The sequence below is a fragment of the Haliaeetus albicilla genome, chromosome 4 (genome assembly GCF_947461875.1).
Source record: "Haliaeetus albicilla chromosome 4, bHalAlb1.1, whole genome shotgun sequence".
NCBI lineage: Eukaryota > Metazoa > Chordata > Aves > Accipitriformes > Accipitridae > Haliaeetus > Haliaeetus albicilla.
The window spans coordinates 25,104,029-25,122,841 of NC_091486.1; the positions used below are offsets into that span (position 1 = coordinate 25,104,029).

Consider the following 18,813-nt stretch of genomic DNA (forward strand, 5'->3'; position numbering starts at 1 on the left):
AAAGCTGGGATGGAATTCCTCAACAGAAATCACCAGGAATGAGAGAAAATTGTAACAAGAGACTACACCAGTAAAATCAAACAGAACAGCTATATACTTGGTACAGCCAAAACAAACAAAGTAAAGTTCTCACTGTAGTCAATAGCTTTAACCTGTGCTTGGAAAACCACTTTCTGGTATTTATTAACACTGAACACTTCTATTAAAAATCCAGACCTTTTGCTCATTATATGAAAGTCTTAACAAGATGGAGAAGATTTCATTTACACTTCTAACGCGACTCAGGTCCACACTGCTGTTGTACAGCAAGGCAGGCTCCAAGCTTCTCACAAACCAAGCGAACTCACAGATGAGCCTCCTATTTTTGCCCCATATGGTCCTGCTCTGAAAGCCCACGTCGCTCACTACCTGCTAACACAAGTGCCATATGGACCACTTCTTTTCCACCCTCACCAGAAATCTGTGAAAATAGGTATGCAGAACCCCTGTAGGACAGCTACAGAGACATTTTAAGAGAACTAACCTGTGGTATTTTAATCCGTTGGAGGTCACCCAGCTCTGAACTTCCCCAGCAGCTTCAGTCTCGTTTCCTGTAGAGTGGCATGTGACACCAACACTTCCTCACCGCACCTTGCTAGACTCGCTTCGCTTACTTTTAAAAACCAGATGAAGAAACTAACTGTCCCTTACAGCATGTTTAAGAGCTTTCTGCTCTCATGTTGAACCACTGACATTTCTGCATAGCCAAAGAACCCTCCTCTATTGCCTTCTGAGTCACTCCATGATTCAATGGACCTTTTTGTACTATTTCTTTGTATTAATACCAAATGCTGAATGTGATTCTGTTACAGTATGCTCAGTGCTCCCCCCTCTTCTTTTAAAGGGGAAACGAATACAATAGTGGAGAACGTAATTACGCTGCAGGCGTGGGAATTTCAGTTCAAGGATATTTGTTTATCACATTTTCAGAGTGGTAATGAATCGATGTATTTGAATAGATGCAGTTATCAGCAATTTTCAGAAATATTTTTCATTTGAATGTGGCAAACAGCTTTCACAGGAGTCTAAGTCCTGTGAAAAATAGTTTACAACTTCAGAAGAGTAGAGGTTCTCTTCTCAGTTGTAGCAGTGTGCATCCACATATCATCATCTAGGGATGGGACAAACAGGCCAGAACGTAATGTCACAAAAGGAAGGACAGTAAAGTCCTGGATTAGAAGAGTATGTTTACAGGATTAGTCAATAGGTGGTGCTTTAGCAGAATTTTTTTTTAAAGACACGTGAATTTTGGAAAGGCAATCTAATCTTAAATGGTACCAACACCAGAAATGCTGACACAGCCTGGAGATAGCCTGAAGACTACCATGCCAGGGGAGAGGCAGAATGGTCTTACCAAGGTCGGCAAGGAGATACTGCTCTGCTGGAAGATGCTCCTTGTGCAGCACGTTAAACACCCTCCAATTAGGCTAAGGGAGGGGGCAGAGATCAATTAAATGTCCCTTTATTTAGTGAGAGCTGAAATAACAGCCAATGCCTGGGGCGCTGACCTGGCGAGGCCTGGGTGAAGGCGGATGGGTCACACAGCCAGAGGGGTTCCCTGGAGACTGACTGCAAACAGCTGGGCTGGGGCACTGATTGGATTTAGCTGCACCTAAGCGTGGGCGTGAAGTACCTGAAGGCAGGAAGAGTGAACAAACAGACAGTGGTGCTGCACATTTGGGATGCAAAGCTTTCAGCAGCAACGCTCATTTATGGCTGTCCTCCCACTGCCATTCATTTCTCCCACGGCTGTCTCAGGTGCGTTGGCACAGTGGTTCCACAGCCTGTGCCATGGACCGTATCAAGGAACTGATCTAGTATTCAAAAGTTGATTAGTTTTTTTCTTTTTCTCGCTCTCAGGCAGCAGGGGACAGCTGCTAGCCTGAAGCTGGCTCTGTTGTTACCCAGGCTGTAGCGCAAAACCACAGTTTACGGTGAGAGGCCCAGAGCAAACCAATGGGAGCTTCTTGTTTGCCCATTGGTTGATGCATTCTATGTAATTTGTACGTAAATTAAGAGGTTTCCACTAAAAATGTCATCTTTTAAATTAAGCTGTGCCAGATGAAGACATCAGTGCCGTGAGCAGCCTCCCGGTGACCACCAGCCAGGGATTACCTCCCCATCTGCTGCCTCAGGGCTTCATACCACTGCTCATCAGTTTACTGCTATCAAATGAGCCAAATTAGCTCCAATAATTTTTATCGGTGGCTTAAAGTAATCTGACTGATCCTGCTGGAAATCAAGTGGCAATGGTTTTGAGGATGCCTCCTACCCACAGAGATGTGGAAGTAGTGACCTTTGGCAAAGAAGCAGCGACAAACAACAGGATTTCACAGAGCAGCAGCCGAGTATTGAACGAATCACACCCATCTAATAAGAGATGTAAGCATTTTATGTGTAAACATACAGAGGATACCCACACAAAAGGAAATACATGCGCGACTGAAAAAAAGACTAGTCCACAAAATGGATGCTTTTGCATCAGACTCTTTTTGGGTGCACGCACGCCTACTTGTGCACGCACGCCTGAGCTCCCGCAGTTGTAGCAGGAGCTCATGTGCGAACACATGTCCGCAGATGCACCTGCTCTGCCCCCATTTAAAGTTTTGGGCCAAATGGCCAAGGTATTATTTACACTGGAGGACACTTGAGAGCACCACGAGATGCATGCGGCTTAAGCGTTTTCCCCTCGGTAAGCGTGCAGAGACACGATACGCCGGACACCGAGCTTCAGAGGCGCCGAGGGGAAGTTGAAGAGTTCAGGAAGCGGCCATGTTTGCTCTCAGCACACTGCCTCTTTGTCCTCCCCCAGCTGCTCGCCCAGCGGCTTTCAGGCAGCCCGAATCCCTCACAAGAGATGGGTTATTTCTCTCCATTTTAAGAAGCGGCTACGTTTACAAAGCCACTTTTAATGTGTCAACCGCCGTGCGAGGATCTAGCCGCGTATATTGGGCCGTGCCGGAGCGGTGCTGGGAGTCGCCGGTGGGGGAAATGCGCTTTATATCCCCCCCGATACCCGGGGTTGTTCAAGACGGGAGGAATTTGTTCGCCCAGCAGGTAACTCGCAGCAGTCTCCCAGATGCTTTTAAGCTATGCCCAAGGAAAACGGCCTCCCAGGGTGTTGCTTCAGCCAAGTTCAGAGTGCAGCAGCACCTCGGCATGCCCGCCGGCGGGGCGACGGAGAAGGCACTGCGGGGACAGCAAAGGCAGCTGCGTGACACCGGGGGGACTTGCCGTGTCCAGAGAGCTCTCACGCAGCGAGGTTTGCTGAGCCACCACGGACGCCAGAGGATGTCAGCTCTGACCACGGAGCATTAAGACATGAAGGGAAACATCTGAAGCCTGATAAATTCTGTCCTCTGTAAACAAACCACTTCTTTCTCCATCCTTGTCACAGATGAGGAGTCTGTTGACTGACACCTTCCAGAGGACCAAAGCCTCAACAGGATTTTTGGCAGTAATCTTACGTGATAAGCCAACTGCTTGTAACTAATGCTGTATCTCACCTTGTATATACAGAAGACAAAACCATCTCTTTGTCTTCTTCTGAGGGGAAAGCATACCTGAAGCTCTTCCTTATGTACACCTGGGTACGTAATGAAGGCATGTGCTAGTAACCCTGCAGATGGCACAAGTTGTTTTTAAGACTGTCAGTTGACTTCCCCTCATTTGCCACGAGATCAAACAGCATTTGATTTATGGATAAAGGACCACCCCGGCAGCAATAACAAGTTGCACAGTGGCCTGATAGATAAGCTACACAGGGATGTTAATAGACACAGCTGCAAAGCTATTTACACAATAATTTGCTGTCTTGTGCTATGGGGATGAAAAGACAATCATGGGCTCTGAGGTTTTTTTGGTTTAGATTAGAAACGTGCCCTACCCTACACCCACACCTTTGAGTATACTGGACATGGTGATCCAGGCTAATGGAGCATGCTGAATCCCAGCATTCAAAACCCACTCATAAGACCTGCCTTATAAAAATGGGCCGTATTTATTCATTATATGGAAACTCACCCCCTTCACCAATATGGCTAAGAGTATACGCACACACACAGAATAGTGGGTATGGTGGGGACTGTTTTCTATCTGGTACCTGTCACCAGCAAATATGAGCAATTAAGATCTCAGTGACTGGGCAAAACAATCTGTACTCCTGACCTCGAGCAGGAACAACACATGCGAGTGCAAGAGTAAGCCATCGTGCGGAGCTGCTAATACGCAACTACAACCTCTCCCCCCAACCCCCAAATCTGTCAAATCACCAGAGCCAGGCACTAATACAGAGGTGTTCAAACTTCAAAGCAGGAGCACAGTCGGCAAGAGTTTGTTGAAAGAATTACAACCAGGCATGGAAACTGGGACTTCTCAGTAGCATATAATCCCTGCTGTTTCCATTTCCTCTTGCTCATTATCGGCACAGACGGGGGCTGAAGATTAGTAAACAGTGGGTGTTTGGGGTGAATTAGAGCATGTGTGATGTAGAGCTAGGTATCCTGGTGGCATCCGTGTGACTTCGTAGAGAGATGTAAATATTTAATGTTGCCCACTATGTTTCTTCAGAATGATGAAATATTAACACGTTCCTTGGAGGTGGGAGAATCATACCAGATAAAACAGAGAATCTATCTTGTCCTACATCTAGGATGTGAACAATATCTGATGGTCAAAAATCTTCTGGCAAATTCCCCCTCTGTAGTCACATGTGTGTTGAAGACGAAGAGTTTTCACACTGCTCCAGTCCTATCTGAAACCAGGAAAAAAAACCCCAAACCAACAAACTCTGGGACAAAACCCTTTACACAGCTACGTGTGTATGAGACGTTACATTTTCAGCTATCACCCTTGTTTTTAGCCACAGGTTACCCTTTCAGAGGACAGCCACCTAAATAAAAGCCATTACTAAGAAAATGTAATATGCCTAGAAACGCCTACGTATTTCTTGAGTGAAAACTGCTGAACTGACAAACCTTGCTCTCAGAAAGTTACTTGTCCTCCCTGCCCCAATAATATAGACATTAACAAACTCTTGAAGAAAAGTTCTGCACTGCATGTGTATTATGATATATATCATAGGATATATTTCTAAAAGGAGAACTCTATCTTTGTGGAAGTCTCTTCGCATCATTATAGATATTTCTAATAACCTTAATATGTTCTCAGGAAGCAAAAAGGAAGTTTTATTAAAAGGAACGGTGCTGGTCTTTTCTTACAATACTTAATTTCACATAAAACCTGGTTTCTTAGTTTGTAGCTTTTTTATACAACAACTTGAGACACAGTTTCTCTTTGACCTGATCAAAGAATATGGGATTACTCAATAGGTCCACCAACATAAGAAACAGTGTATGCTATCTTTCCAAAGAGTTTTTCAACACTTTTTGCCCAGTAAAAACTGCCTGGCTGTTTTTCTAGACCAGTGTTTGTTATACTTTGCCAATGGCACGTCTAGTCTTCAAGTACATTTTTCAATACATGAGCATTGCTATGATGGCGATATTAAAAGATATTTATTATTGAGCAATTTGTCTTTAGCTATTAGCATGAGTCTTAAAGTTTCAGGCATGAATAAGTTGATGAAGAATTTTTATATACTTGGTTATTTCACCAGAAAACACCAACTGTTTTTAAAAGATCACACTTAAATCTGAATAATACTTTACATTCAAACTTCCCATCAGCACTCGTGTACATTTACATACACATATATGTATATACGAACAAAACTAAACAAATCTACACCTTAGAAATCATGACCTACCACAACATCCACACATTTTAAAGCCACAAAAACAACATTCATTGGTAAGAGCAATTTCTTCATCTGACACAGGCCATATAGTTTCAAGCTGTTACTTCTGCTTAGTTTATTTCCCCTTTAAATTCTGAATTTTCATACTGGAAGGGCTGAAAACTTGTGATTAGGTAGAAAATAGAAAGGGAGCTAGCTACAAGCAGGATAATACAGGAGTACATATTGGCATGATTTCACTGGAGACAAAAGAGCTGTGCACCATTTTATAGTAGGGACATCCTATCCAAAGCTCATGTCCTTTTATTTTCCCTTTAAAAAAAAAAAGTGAGTCCCAATCAGTGGGAACTTTAGTCCATTTCTTGCATTCTTCCCATGGGTGGTATATTCCACATCAGGAATATCTGAATGCCAAATATAGCCACAGATTGGAGTCTGTGCATGCTTGCTGGGTGATTATAAAATAGAAGCAGATTCTCTGCTGTATAATGGATAAAATCTTTTATTCCTTGCTTCGGTACAACTGCCAGCAATCCCATACTACTTGGAACTATGCCTGAGTAAGGTGAGCAAGATCAGATCATGTGTTTTTCTTTCATTAATATTTATTGAAAACAACATTCTCCCAAGAATAAACAGCAGAAAGGGAGGCTCAGTATATGAATATGTATACCCACTGCATGCCACATTGTCATTTAATTATCTATGCAATTACTATGAATTAGGACAGCAGCAGTTAAAAAAGTAACAGGGAATTGCAGGGTCCATGAAAAGCACCCAGATGAACAGCCTGGGAGACTAAAAGTCTCTGTTTCCTTAGGCAGTGAAAAATTCAGCCCTGTTGGGAAATCCTACATCTCACTTACACGTAAGGGGTAGCTACATGGGACACATCCAAGCAAGACTGCTTACACCACTATACCCAGTATTGGCCCTGGTCTGAAAGGATCACTTGTTAACCATCAGGGAACTGTTTCATTCCTTGTTCACAATCTGACTATTTCATGATGGCTTTCAGCGTGGAAGTCATTCAATGCCATTTTGAGCAGGAACTTTTCTCTTGCAGAGCTGGGATTACCAACTCATTGCACTTAGACTACGCTAAACCTGATAGAAAGCAATGTTTAATCACAGCTCACCTGGCTTAGAGATAAACTGCTGATCTAGAAATAAAATGCCCTATATTGCTAATCATCAAAACCTGGTTTCATCAACTGCTGCAACTGAATCAGTTATCAGGAGACTGCACTCACAGGACATAAAGCAACACCTCTACCTCAAAAGGGTATGCGGACACGCTGTTGCCCCCACAGCTAAACAAATGAAAGAAACTGGGCTTCTGGTGCCTTGGCTATGCAAGTTCCCATGACATGCTTGGGAACTGGCAATCAGGATAAGCCCCCAAATGTGCAGGCTGAGATTGAGAGCAGAGGCAGTAGTATGATATTATGGCTTGGAACAGCTTGGTACCACCAGGTCTCCCTCATTAGCAAAAGTTCCACACAAGAATATAACTGAACTTGTAATCACCTGTCTATATCCCACTCTGCATGTGTTTTATTTCTTCCTTCCTCTCCCAATAGCAAAAAGCCAGGTACTCAGTAGAGAACAGAATCATTCAATTTATAGCTGTATATACGGCTTATGGCTCTGAGGGTATTACCTATGCACAACAGAAAACCTTGGCTTTGTGTATCTTGAAGCATGGCTGTCTGAAAAGTTGCTGCTAACAGAGCAGAAATACCTTACAGTCCAATTTCTAGACCATTCAGCAAAGCTGGCTGGCTCCCCTGCGAGGCTGCGCCGCGGCAGTGACCTAGGAGAACAGCACAGAGGAAAGCAGCAGGGGCCTCCTAAAACCCTCCTGCTTGGCCTGAAAAATTACAGCTGCTCCAGAGTAAGGGGGAGACTACAGCATGGGCCCCTTGGGGGAGGTGAGATTAGTCATGGGCATTTCGGTAGAGCCCAATGCTTCCAGTTGGTCTGTGGGCCACGTCCCAGCAGAGCCAGCACATCCCGGCATGGTCCCTCATGGGGGATGAATTGCGAGCCGATGCTCCCCAGCTCTCATCGGCAATGCCTCGAAGCATCCCCACATGCTGCGGGAGTCTAAAGGTGTTTCTTCGCCCGCCTCCCTGTCGCTACGCGCAGCCAGCGGGGGCTCGGCTACACCAGCTGTGATACAGGCTGTTTATACCTACTTGAGGTTTCATGATGTTAATAGTTTGGATTTAAGTAAACTTTGTGGCATATTTAACTTTGGGCATTTTTGCTGCTAAATGGGACAAGGGCTGTTCTCTCAACTTCTAATGCCAAAGCCACCACCTTAACATCGCTCTTGGGAATTCCGGCTTTGAAGACCTTTGGTTGTCCATGAGGCTATTTCCATAATTATATCCTTAAAAACTATTTAGAAAATCCCTTATTTTATACTCGCTGTTATACCAGACAAGATTTCTTAGTGACAGGGTCCAAGATCCTGCACTGATGTATGTTACAGAAAACGACAGCGATACCAGGGGTCATGTGCTCCACTGAGAAATGAAGAAACCAGGACCTGAAGATGCCAGAGTTAAATACAGAGAGATGACACTGCAATTTGTGAGCATTTCACTGGAGAGAACTGAGGTTTATTGCATCAAACATGCCTGCAGATACCTTGGGTTTCTTCCTCCCTGGTACAGTCACATCACAGTGACCCTCCAAAACTTTAAAAAAATATGTCAAAGGCACTGGAGCTTTAGAGCAAAAGAAAGAGTGATCCTACCTTCAGGATGGTGATTTCCAAAAATAACCAGCAGTGTCCACCAGAGAATGGAGGGAGCAGCTCCAGAAGCCTAATGGAAAACAGGCCCAGAGGAAAGCCCCAGGAAATGCTGTCCTGACCTTGCCTGGAGCAATCCTGCTCCACTGGTCTCCTCTCAGCACCGATCCCCCACAGCAACCTTACACCAAGGGCAGGACTGGACCCAGGGTTGCACCTACCAGCCCTTTTGCTAGTCCAGAGTGATTTTTTGTGTGTGTGCGTGTGTGTTCTTACTTCCTAGGGCATAAAGTCATACCTAGCCAAGAAATGGCAGTGGGAAACTTCCTTATGTCTATATAAAGGGAAGAAGGTGAAAATACACTCTTTTTTGGTTGGTTGGTTTTTTTACTTTCCCTTCTTGCAGGGTTTTTCAATTTTATTTTCACTTGCTTCTGTCCATACCTCACAGCAGATGGCCTGGAGCAAAGGCCTTGGAAGCTGTAAATGCTGTGGTATTATATACCATGTGGTATCATTACCATGGTTTCTTTAATGCCTCATCAGTCTTGCTGATTAGTGAGTGGACAGTGAACCAACATATTTGTGAGAAGAATAAAAGTCTTCTGTCTAAGCAAAAAAGAGCAGTCATATACCACTCTTACTGTAAACAACTATAAACTCCATTATTCCTCCTAAGAGGAAACTTTCTTGGGGAACTTTTAAAGTAACAAAAAAACCAGAAGACAACAATGACAGTTCTTCCCCTTGGAAGCACAAAATCCCTCAGTGTTCTCATTTAAGTACCGCATATGATGACATCCAACTGGGTTTTACCCTGCAACTCACTCACATTATCAGGGATGTTCTGCTAAACAACTGGCGCATTTTAAATGAATAAAGAGGGAACTTGTCCAGTCATCTCAAGCTGTTTGTCAGTTATGGAACACTTCATTTTCTAGTTCCCTATAGCAGCGCAAGTTAATTTGTCTTTCTCTTGACTCCAGTCAGCATGCACACTTTTTTAAGGATGCACAAATGAAAAAAAGAAAGAGCTACAATAAAACTTGGAGACACTGATCCTGCAGGGAGCTGCTAGGAAGAGGATAACCAATAAATGAGGAAATAAATATTGCTCTGGTTCCACTTAAGGGGACAAGTAAGTTCTCCTGGTTTCGGCTGGGACAGAGTTAATTCTCTCTCTAGTAGCTAGTATAGTGTTGTGTTTTGGATTTGGTATGAGAATAATGTTGATAACACACTGGTGTTTTCAGTTGTTGCTAAGTAATGTTTAGACTAAGTCAAGGATTTTTCAGCTTCTTGTGCCCGGCCAGCAAGAAGGCTGGAAGGGCACAAGAAGCCGGGGGGGACACACAGCCAGGACAGCTGAGCCAAACTGGCCAAAGGAATATTCCATACCATATGACATCATGCCCAGTATATAAACTGGGGGGACTTGGCCTTGGGGGGGGGCGGAGGGGGTGGGAAGATTACTGCTCAGGAACCGACTGGGCATTGGTCAGCAAGTGGTAAGCAATTGCATTGTATATCACTTGTTTTGTATATTCTAATTATTTTATTATTATTATCATTATTTTCTTTCTTTCTGTCCTATTGGACTGTCTTTATCTCAACCCACAATTTTTACTTTTTTTCCCCCAATCCTCTCCCCCATCCCACTGGGGGGGGGAGTGAGCAAGTGGCTGCGTGGTACTTTATTGCGAGCTGGGGTTAAACCACAACAAAGTATAAGTATGCAGCAACTCTTCAGAGTAAGACGCTTCACTTTGAAAAGTATCATCTTATTTGAAATTAAAACTAAACATGACAAGAACACAAGTTGTTCATTTACACCCAAGGGACACTAGTCACTTCAATTAAAAATAATCTATTTAAAGTTGTGCCATGAAACAAGTTTTCTGTCCCTCCCTAAACAACCTATCCAGATCAAATGCTGAACTTGTATTTGAAAATACAGTAGGAAGGTCAAAGGGAGAATTATTTCCTTGTGGTTTGTTGCTCCCTAGTATTAAAACAAAGTTTTGGGGCTGTCTGCTGCCATTTGAGAGTTTCAGGTTCCAAGATGTCACCAGAACTATTGACTAGAAAAGTTGTATGTTTAAGGAATATCTTTCTCTCAAAATAGTATTAGTCTGGGGTGATTTGAAAACACAATTTGCAGACAGGAATAATGATGTACTGGTTGGTGTTGCCTCTGTGGCCTCAGACGAATAGCATTCTCTCTAAAACTGAAATAGTCATACTTGCCTACCTTCCTTACCACCACATTGCTATTATTTGTTTTTTCATTTCTCCCATTGGAATAGAAAATGTTTTCTACTGGGCAGTGATCAAATGTGTTTTTAAGACCTCTAAGATAGGGAATAAAGACAAGATGTATAACCATATGAAAAACAAGAAGCAGCATCTGACCAAATAGAGATGCATATAAAGAGATCAATGTATTGAGTCATGCAAACTCACTTTTATGCATGAGCACATGGTTTGCTTGCTTACAACATAGGCAACACACAGCACCCTTTATGGTTTACATTTAATAGTTCCTTTAAAAATTGTTTTCAATAGTTTCAGATGTGAATGTAAGAGTGAAAATTATCTATTTTGCATTTCATGTAAGAAAAAATACTTTTGGAAATATGTTAGGCAAAGTGGGTCAGACAGTGTTGGGTAAATCAGGACATGAGGAGAGCAGTGACTGATGTGATGGCCATGGGAGGACTGATGAGTTGTGGTAAATTGAAGAGAGGACTGTAAAGCCTAGTACTGCATGGCTGATGCTGTCCATGTTGGCCAAACTGTAAATAATCCCAAGTAATCCAAAAGAGTGTCAAAGCAGTATCCTTGAATTACTAGCTGAGGAACATTTCCTCATGTAGGTGGTGAGAGGGAAAATAAGCAATCCTCTCCACCCCCCGGCCAATATTTTTCATCATCCATGTCTTCCTACTAAAAATCTACTTAGTTGATGCTAGTTACAAAACCAGTTACCACCCTGTTTAGGCTACTCGTAAAAGGAATGTTCCTGATTCACGGCACCCTCTTACAGCTCTGGAGTGCTACCTCAGCAGCTGGAGCTTGCAAGCTGCCTCCAAGCACCTACATCTTTCCTCAGGGACCAGGGTAATTTGAGGGTGGCTATAAGGTCCCACCATTTTCAGAGCCTGCTGGTGAGGTGAACTAATGAGGCACCATCTGTTGTTCCCAGCAGAAATAGCAGAGACACCACATATAGGGCAACAGTTCTCAAACTTAACTGTTCACATCACTGGTTTAAAAAAGAAAAAAAGGAAAGAGAAAAGAGTTGGGGGAAAAAAAACCAGAAGCTCAGGCAAACTCTTCTTTCACTTGTTAAAGAAGGGGCCAGGGCACAGCTCTGAGCCACTGGGTGCACAGACTGGTCTGGAGGGACCCTGTATCTGCTAGAACTCATTTTACCTTCTTTATTCCCAAGAACAAGTATTTTAAGGATCGTATTTTGCACATTTGATAACACCGCGCTCGCCCTTTCACGGTCTCTCTCACCTGTGGAGATCTTTAAACCAGCAAAAGAGAAGACAACACAAAAAAAAAATATGTGAAAACAAAACCAGAGTCTGGATCAGAAAATTCATTACATAGTCTATGATTTAATACTCAGAACTACAGGAGATTAAGTTTTATATACCTTCAAGGTTCAGTGGGAAGAAAATCATGCTGCTAACCAAATCCTGCGGTGTGCTGAGCCAGTGTTATAAACCTGGGGGCAGAGTCTGGACCTGCCAGCCTTGGGCTGTCTGTGCCAGAACACTCTTGTGCACTGCAGGTATTTCCCTTGCCAAGAAGTCCCAACTTCTCAGTTCTACACGTGTCCCATTGTAAAGATGCCTTTTCTAATGCTTAAGACAGTTTGTTGTATTCAGCAGTATCACTGAGCATGACTAATTTGGGATACATTCACAAACACTCACACTTGTCTTGCTTCCACTGCAGCCAGGCATAGCACCCATACCTAACTTCCAAGCAAAGCTGCCCAGACAATTCAGCTTTATGTAGCTGGCAGGCTCAGCTGTTTCAGGGCATTACTGTGACACACAGCTCTCCTCACAGAGCAGCAATGCACATGTATAATTGGACAACAGGTTGTGGCAACAATAATATAACACATTATCCTATCTGATTTCTATGACTTAAAGGATTTCCCAACTTTGATGCCTGCTGTTGCCCTCTTAGTATTTAGATACCCATGTCAAGCGAGTTACAAAACCGATCTGTTATTGTGGTGAATAAGTGATGGACAGATCTGCTGAATGATGCAAGGCTCCACTGACTTTTAGTTATGCTTATGTAACTCCATAGTTTCACAGCTGCTAATAATTAGCAGATGACCTGCATAAGTGCTAGAAAAGGAAAAAAAAATGGGAAAGGAGAATCCTGCTTCATCACTTCAAAAACAAGCTACCAAGACAAGAGTAATGATTTTTTTTTAAATCTGCCATGATTTTCTTTTTCTCCTCTCAACAGAATTCAAACAAACACAGCATAACTTATAACTGAGTATCTGAATGGTGCCTTGTTCACAGCATTTGGATTTGAAACACAGATGCAGTTAACTCACAGCTTAACTCCTTCAATGATACTCTAAAATGCTGATCTGTGTTCTCAGCTTTCAGATTTTAAAATGTTTTCAAGTGATTTTTATTTTTTTTAAACAAAGAGAGATTCAAACTGGGATTCAGTGTACAGTTTCCTCTGCTCTTTTCCTCTCTTAAAAATAAGAGATTAATTGTTATGCAGCAAACTGGGAATAACATCACTTTCTAAAAATTTCCTTTGCAGCTCTTGTCTTTATTTCACCAAATTCTTTTCCAGATCTGATGTTCTCAGTGTTTCCTGAAAAAGTCAATGCAATAAACTGTTCTTTAGTACTAACCCCTCCATGAATGACAGCTAAAGCAAAAAAAGAAAAAAAAAAAAAAAAGAAAATCATCTTTTAGAGGGTAGAAGTAGTCTTTGTTGCCAAGTGATCTGAAAGTAGTTGAGTAGGGAAAGGAGATGGGTTTATGTTTAAAAACAACATCTTTTAGCTACTAAGGCACTAGTCTGCCAGTCAGGAGATTTATGATCCTCTCCCAGCACTATTACTGACCTGCTGCTATGAGACTTTGGGCAAAGTCACTTCCCCACACTATGCTTCTCAATGCATTCCAATTTTTGAAGTCTTTATTCAGACTTCTCAAGGCCATTTTTGGATGTTTAGAGACCACTTTTATTCCCAGATGTTCTGGGGACAGACAAAAGCAGCCATGCTTATCCAGTAATGCAGAAACATAGCATACAGCCAGCTGGAAGGAACCACTGGATCTCATCTAGTTCAGAGCAGGGCTAACCTGGCTTAAAGCAGATTGCTTGGGCCTTATCCAGTCCAATTTTTAGACTATCTCCAAGGACAGAGACTCCACCATCTCTCTGGACAAACAGCTTCAGTGGTTAGCCACCCTCACCACTGAGGACCTTACTGGCAATTTTTATAGGAAGCAGTACAATGAGCCGAGGAATGCAATTTCTTCTTAGGGCTCACTTCTGGTCCTGTTAAGTCAGGCTCCAGGAAAATTCAGAGAGAAGCCTGCTCCACGCTGCCTACTCTTCATGGCAAGAAGATATCAGCAGTCAAGCACAGTATTCATCAAAAATATTGAAGAGTGGGAGGAAGAGGGAATCACCCCACTTCCTGAAGTTATCACAAGAGGAACATGCACAAGCTATTTTGGGCTCACCGAAGCTGCTAAAAGCATTTATTTTAACCTCTGTATTACTTCCCATTAAAGAATGTCCTGCAGTTTCTTCAGCAGGAGATACGTACTCAAGTTTAGCTCAAACAAGGAGGAGAGCCCTCTCATGAAAACAGGCACAGGAGGACAGGCAGGCCCTTCACACGGGCTTAGTCCCAGGAAGGAAACGGCAGGAGCTACACACATACACACGCTGAAGAGATTAAAGATGAGGGGTGCCACAAACAGCTCAAATCTTGGGAACTTTTGCTTCTGCAACATTAGCAGTTTAAGGAATTACAAAATTATACTTTTTAACTCCAAAGTGTGCTTATGTGTAATCAGAACCAAAGGTAGAAGAACACTAACGAGGTTACAGCAGAGTTAAGTGTTACAAAACAGGCTCTTGAACTACTCCTTGTGCTTCCCGTTTATCTCCTTCCAGGAATAAGGAAAAACTTTCTATTCTGAACTCCTTTGATCTCTCAGATTTAGATGAAACTGCTCCTCGCCACTTGCTTCTCCAGCCTCAGAGACACTCTTCACTGATCTCTGTGAACAGAGTTGGATGAGGCCCAAGGACAGCTGCTCTTTCAGACTTGCGTGCCTGCGAGGCTGAAGAGCGGCTGCAGTATCTTTCAGAGCTCTGATGTTCAGGGTTATTTGCACTGAAAAAACAATCTTTTTACAATTTAGATTTCACTTACAACTCAGCAGCAGTGGCATGGTGCTTGCGGAGAAGCACAACAGAGTACTAATATAGTAAACAGTTGATTGATTTCCTTCCCCTTCCTCCTCTTCAGATATCTAGACATATGCACACATGTAGCTGGTGCTACATGAGAGCACTACACTGCCATCATACTGGTCACCACAAGTGTCCAAAATATTTTAAACAAAACCTTCTACTACAGCACAATTCTAGACATCTTCATTAAAATAAGTTCTAAATAATCTCTTTTCTGGGCTATTTGCCAACTAACAGTTCAGCATTTATTATTCAATAACAGACAGAATTTCACGTACATCTTTGAAGTAAGGAGCTGAACAACAAGTAGGTGTTAACTGCACACCCAACGGCACACAGAAGAGACAGCTGCCTTGAAGATTTATGGCCACTTCCCGTATCCTCACCTTTGGTACTACCGAGATCTGTTCTACCAACCTAAAACTTAACTATCTCCCCATACAAAGAATGCTCTCCCCACCCCTACTCAAATAGGGCTAGCACCATGGATTTTGAACCAAGATACACAACAGTCCCTTTTTATAACAGATCCAACAGAACAAGTGTTAGAGTGCACCACATGAAGAAAAGGAGGAACCATCCACATTAGAGCCAAGAATAAGAGAAGTCAGCAGAAAGAACACAAAAGCATTTAATTAGATTTGAATTTTGATAACACTTCATTGTTGTTAAGAAGCTACAATTAAGACATGTTTACCTGGGCAAAAGCCACAAACTTTAAAGAAACCCTCCCCTCTTCATTGCATCACTATTTCTCAAGGGTTCCATACATAAGTCTATTATCCGGGTGGAGATTCAATGTAGTTAAAAGCACAGAACATTTCTAAAGGCTGCTGCATAAAGACATTTCACTAAATTGTATATATACACCGAGAACAATATACATGCCTGCAAAGGAAACCTCTGAATTCCTGTCCTTGTCATATTTGTCAGACAACACCAACATACACTCTTTTCTCCCTCCAGAAAAGCTTGGTGTTTATACAAGCAAGGCAGAAAACTAATAGCTGTTAGGACTTTATGCACTCTAGATAATGGAGAGCAATACTGCAGCGTGTTCCCTTCACAAAGGGGTTAGCATTGCTCACAGTCCTCAGTGGCCTCTCCACTGAGGATGGTCTGGAGGTCATCAGATGTAAGGGTCATACCTGTTGTCACAGGTGGGAAATTGCTCCTTCTATAGTTAATACCTTTTTCTAGATGCAGACTTTCAATCCTGACTCTAGTGCACAAGTAGAACCCTGATGCAATTTTGTAATAACTCTGGGTTTCTCTCTTTTGAGAGAGAGAGAGAGAGGTCTAATAGTCTTGTAGCAATGCAGCCCCCAAAGACAGTTCCTTGCTACCTGTTGCCATTCAGAGAGTAAACTAATGCTGTAGAAAGTTCAAAGTGTAATTTCAGCAGATATACTAAGGCAGCAGCAGAAGTTAGGACAGAGCTAGAGAGCTTCAACTGTTTTAATTCCCGTTTGCTGGGGTGAGTGATCTCAAAGCAGGAGGCAGGGGAGAGGCAGGACAGGGCTGATCAGGGACTTTTGTACAGGCAGAGGGAGCAGCTGCTGCTCCTCCTCCCCCCTCTCCTTTTCCAGCGATTTTTAACCCAGATTGCTGAACCTTTCAGCAATTCAGTTTACAGCACAACCCCACAGATAACTGGGAGAGGCTGAATGAGCTGCAGCACAGGGGGAGGAACAGGTGAGCAGCAATTAAAAAAAATGAGAGGGGTGGGAGGGACAGGAGCAGAGGCAGAAATCCCTAAGCTGCCAAGGGCAACGTGTAGAGTAACCACAGCCTCCAGGGCACAGCCCCTGCCCCAAAGAGCTCGCACTCCAGTCAAGGCCAACCGCAGGAACTGGCGTGCCTCTCGCTTCACATTCCTCGGAAACTTGCCTTAACCAACTATGGAAATCATAATTTCATGTACAACATGGAGAACTACACATTTGACAGGCAGATGCTAAGGGCAATGTCCTGCTCAGCTTGAGGTCAGAGGATGCTGAAGAGCCTAGAAGAGTGAGGCAGACACACATAATACTTGAGGAATGAAAAGCAGTGCTTTCTGGAGGAACAATAACAGGGACTCAAGCGATACGATCTTGTACTTTTAGGATATTTGCCCTTGCCTTGCTAAACAGATCTTTAAATGACAGTTGTGCACATATATAAAGCTTTTCCTCTCCGTTTGTAGCTTTCCTCTGTCCCCTCCCTATTCTCTCTCATACTCTCTTCCTGAATCTCCCTTTCTGCCTCTGTCCTCCCTGCACGTGCTCCCGCTGCACGGAGGACAGAAGTGCTCTGAAACAGCTGTACTTCCTCCTCGCATGCTCCTTCCCCTCGCCCGCTCCGGCAGAGGAGAAAGTACACGCCAGCTCAGCCTGCCTCCTGCTTCACAGCACTTGGAAAGATGCACTGCCAGAGCGGGTCCCCCCCACAGCAGCACTGCCATCCCCCCCGCCTTTACTGAAGGGCAAGGCTCCCAAGCAAGGCACACTGTGGGGAACACGCAGAAGCCAAACACTCTTAGAGGACCTCTTCTTTTTCACACGGCCTCTTGGGCGTCTGCTCCCAAACTGGGCTTGGAGGAGCTAACGCACAGAAGAAACAGAGGGAAAAGTAGGAAGAGAGCAAAAAAGGGTGTGAACAAGTAGCAAAACACACTGCCCATCCTCTGGAGGTCAAGACAACTGAGAACAGCTGCTTATTACAGCCCTGTCTGAAGAAGCACAAGAATAAAAGAGCGATTTAAAAACACCTCACAGTGGGTTCCTGAACAAGCACACCTTAGCGCCAGAGACAGGTATTTGTGTCACTTTTGTTTTAAATAAGAGGCCTGAGCAGGGCACGTGGCAGCAGCTGAAGAAGACCTACTCTCAGAGAAGGGACGTAGTCCTGCATGGCAGAAGGTGTTTATTAAAAGATGAAGCACAGCCATTAGAGTAGCAGAGGCAAAAAAAGGGGAAGACAAGCTAAAACTTTAAGACTGTTTACTTGAGGTTCCCAAACTCAGCTCCTTCAGAAAGCCCCCAAGAGCCAGCTGAGAGAGCAGACGACCTGCTTTGGTTGCCTTCACCGCAAAGCCTAACTACGAGGCTCACCTCGACATTTGCTGCCGACGAAAGCACTTGAGGGAGGAAGGCTGCAACGCAGACACCTGCGTGAACGAGTGCCCGCGGCGGCACCCTGCTTGGGTGCCACACGCGTGGCCCCGGCGGGGCTCTCCCCACCCTGCCACACCACCCGGGATTTCACGGCCTTGGCCGCGCCACAGCAGGGATGGACACGGGTGCCACCAGCCACCTCCACCTCCCTGGAGGTCCGGGCGGAGGCACGGTCCGAGCTGCCAAGGGGGACCGGGGGCTGCGTCCGGAGGCCAACGCCGTCCTCCGTCCCGGGCACGCGCCCAACCCCGGGGAAAGCGGGAAAGCGAGGGGGAAGCAGGGGGGGATCCCAGCCCCGCGAGGACGGCTTCGGAAGGCAGGAGGAGCGCGTCCCGGCCCGAGACAGAGCAGTCTGGAAGAAAAGAGAGAAAGAGGAAACAGGCGCGAAGCGAGACTCGGCTCCCGGGGCAGGGGCAGCCGCGGACGCTGCCCCGCCGGCCGCCCCGACCCTTGTACCCGCAGGGCGCTCGCCCCGCGGGGCCGGGGGGTGCCGAGCCCCCGCCCCCGCCCCAGCGCGGCCGCCTCCGCCGCGGGGGCCCTGCCTGCCCCGCACGGACGGACACCCCCTCCACCCCGCCGGGACGCGGGCAGCGAAGCCC

The 18,813-nt window shown here is 44.6% G+C and overlaps 1 protein-coding gene across 5 annotated transcripts in view; it reads right to left on the reverse strand.

Moving 5' to 3' along the window:
- Nucleotides 1-18,813, reverse strand: part of WIPF1 (WAS/WASL interacting protein family member 1) — a 58,558-nt gene that overhangs the window by 39,519 nt on the left and 226 nt on the right. The window contains exon 1 of one of the 5 annotated variants that reach the window (XM_069781466.1): nt 18,152-18,751. The exons of 3 other annotated variants lie outside the window; for them this stretch is intronic. The gene's annotated coding sequence lies outside the window, so the exon portion shown is untranslated. Of the gene's footprint in view, nt 1-523; nt 758-18,151; nt 18,752-18,813 lie in introns of those variants that run through there. One more of the 5 variants, XM_069781468.1, reaches the window with a different exon arrangement.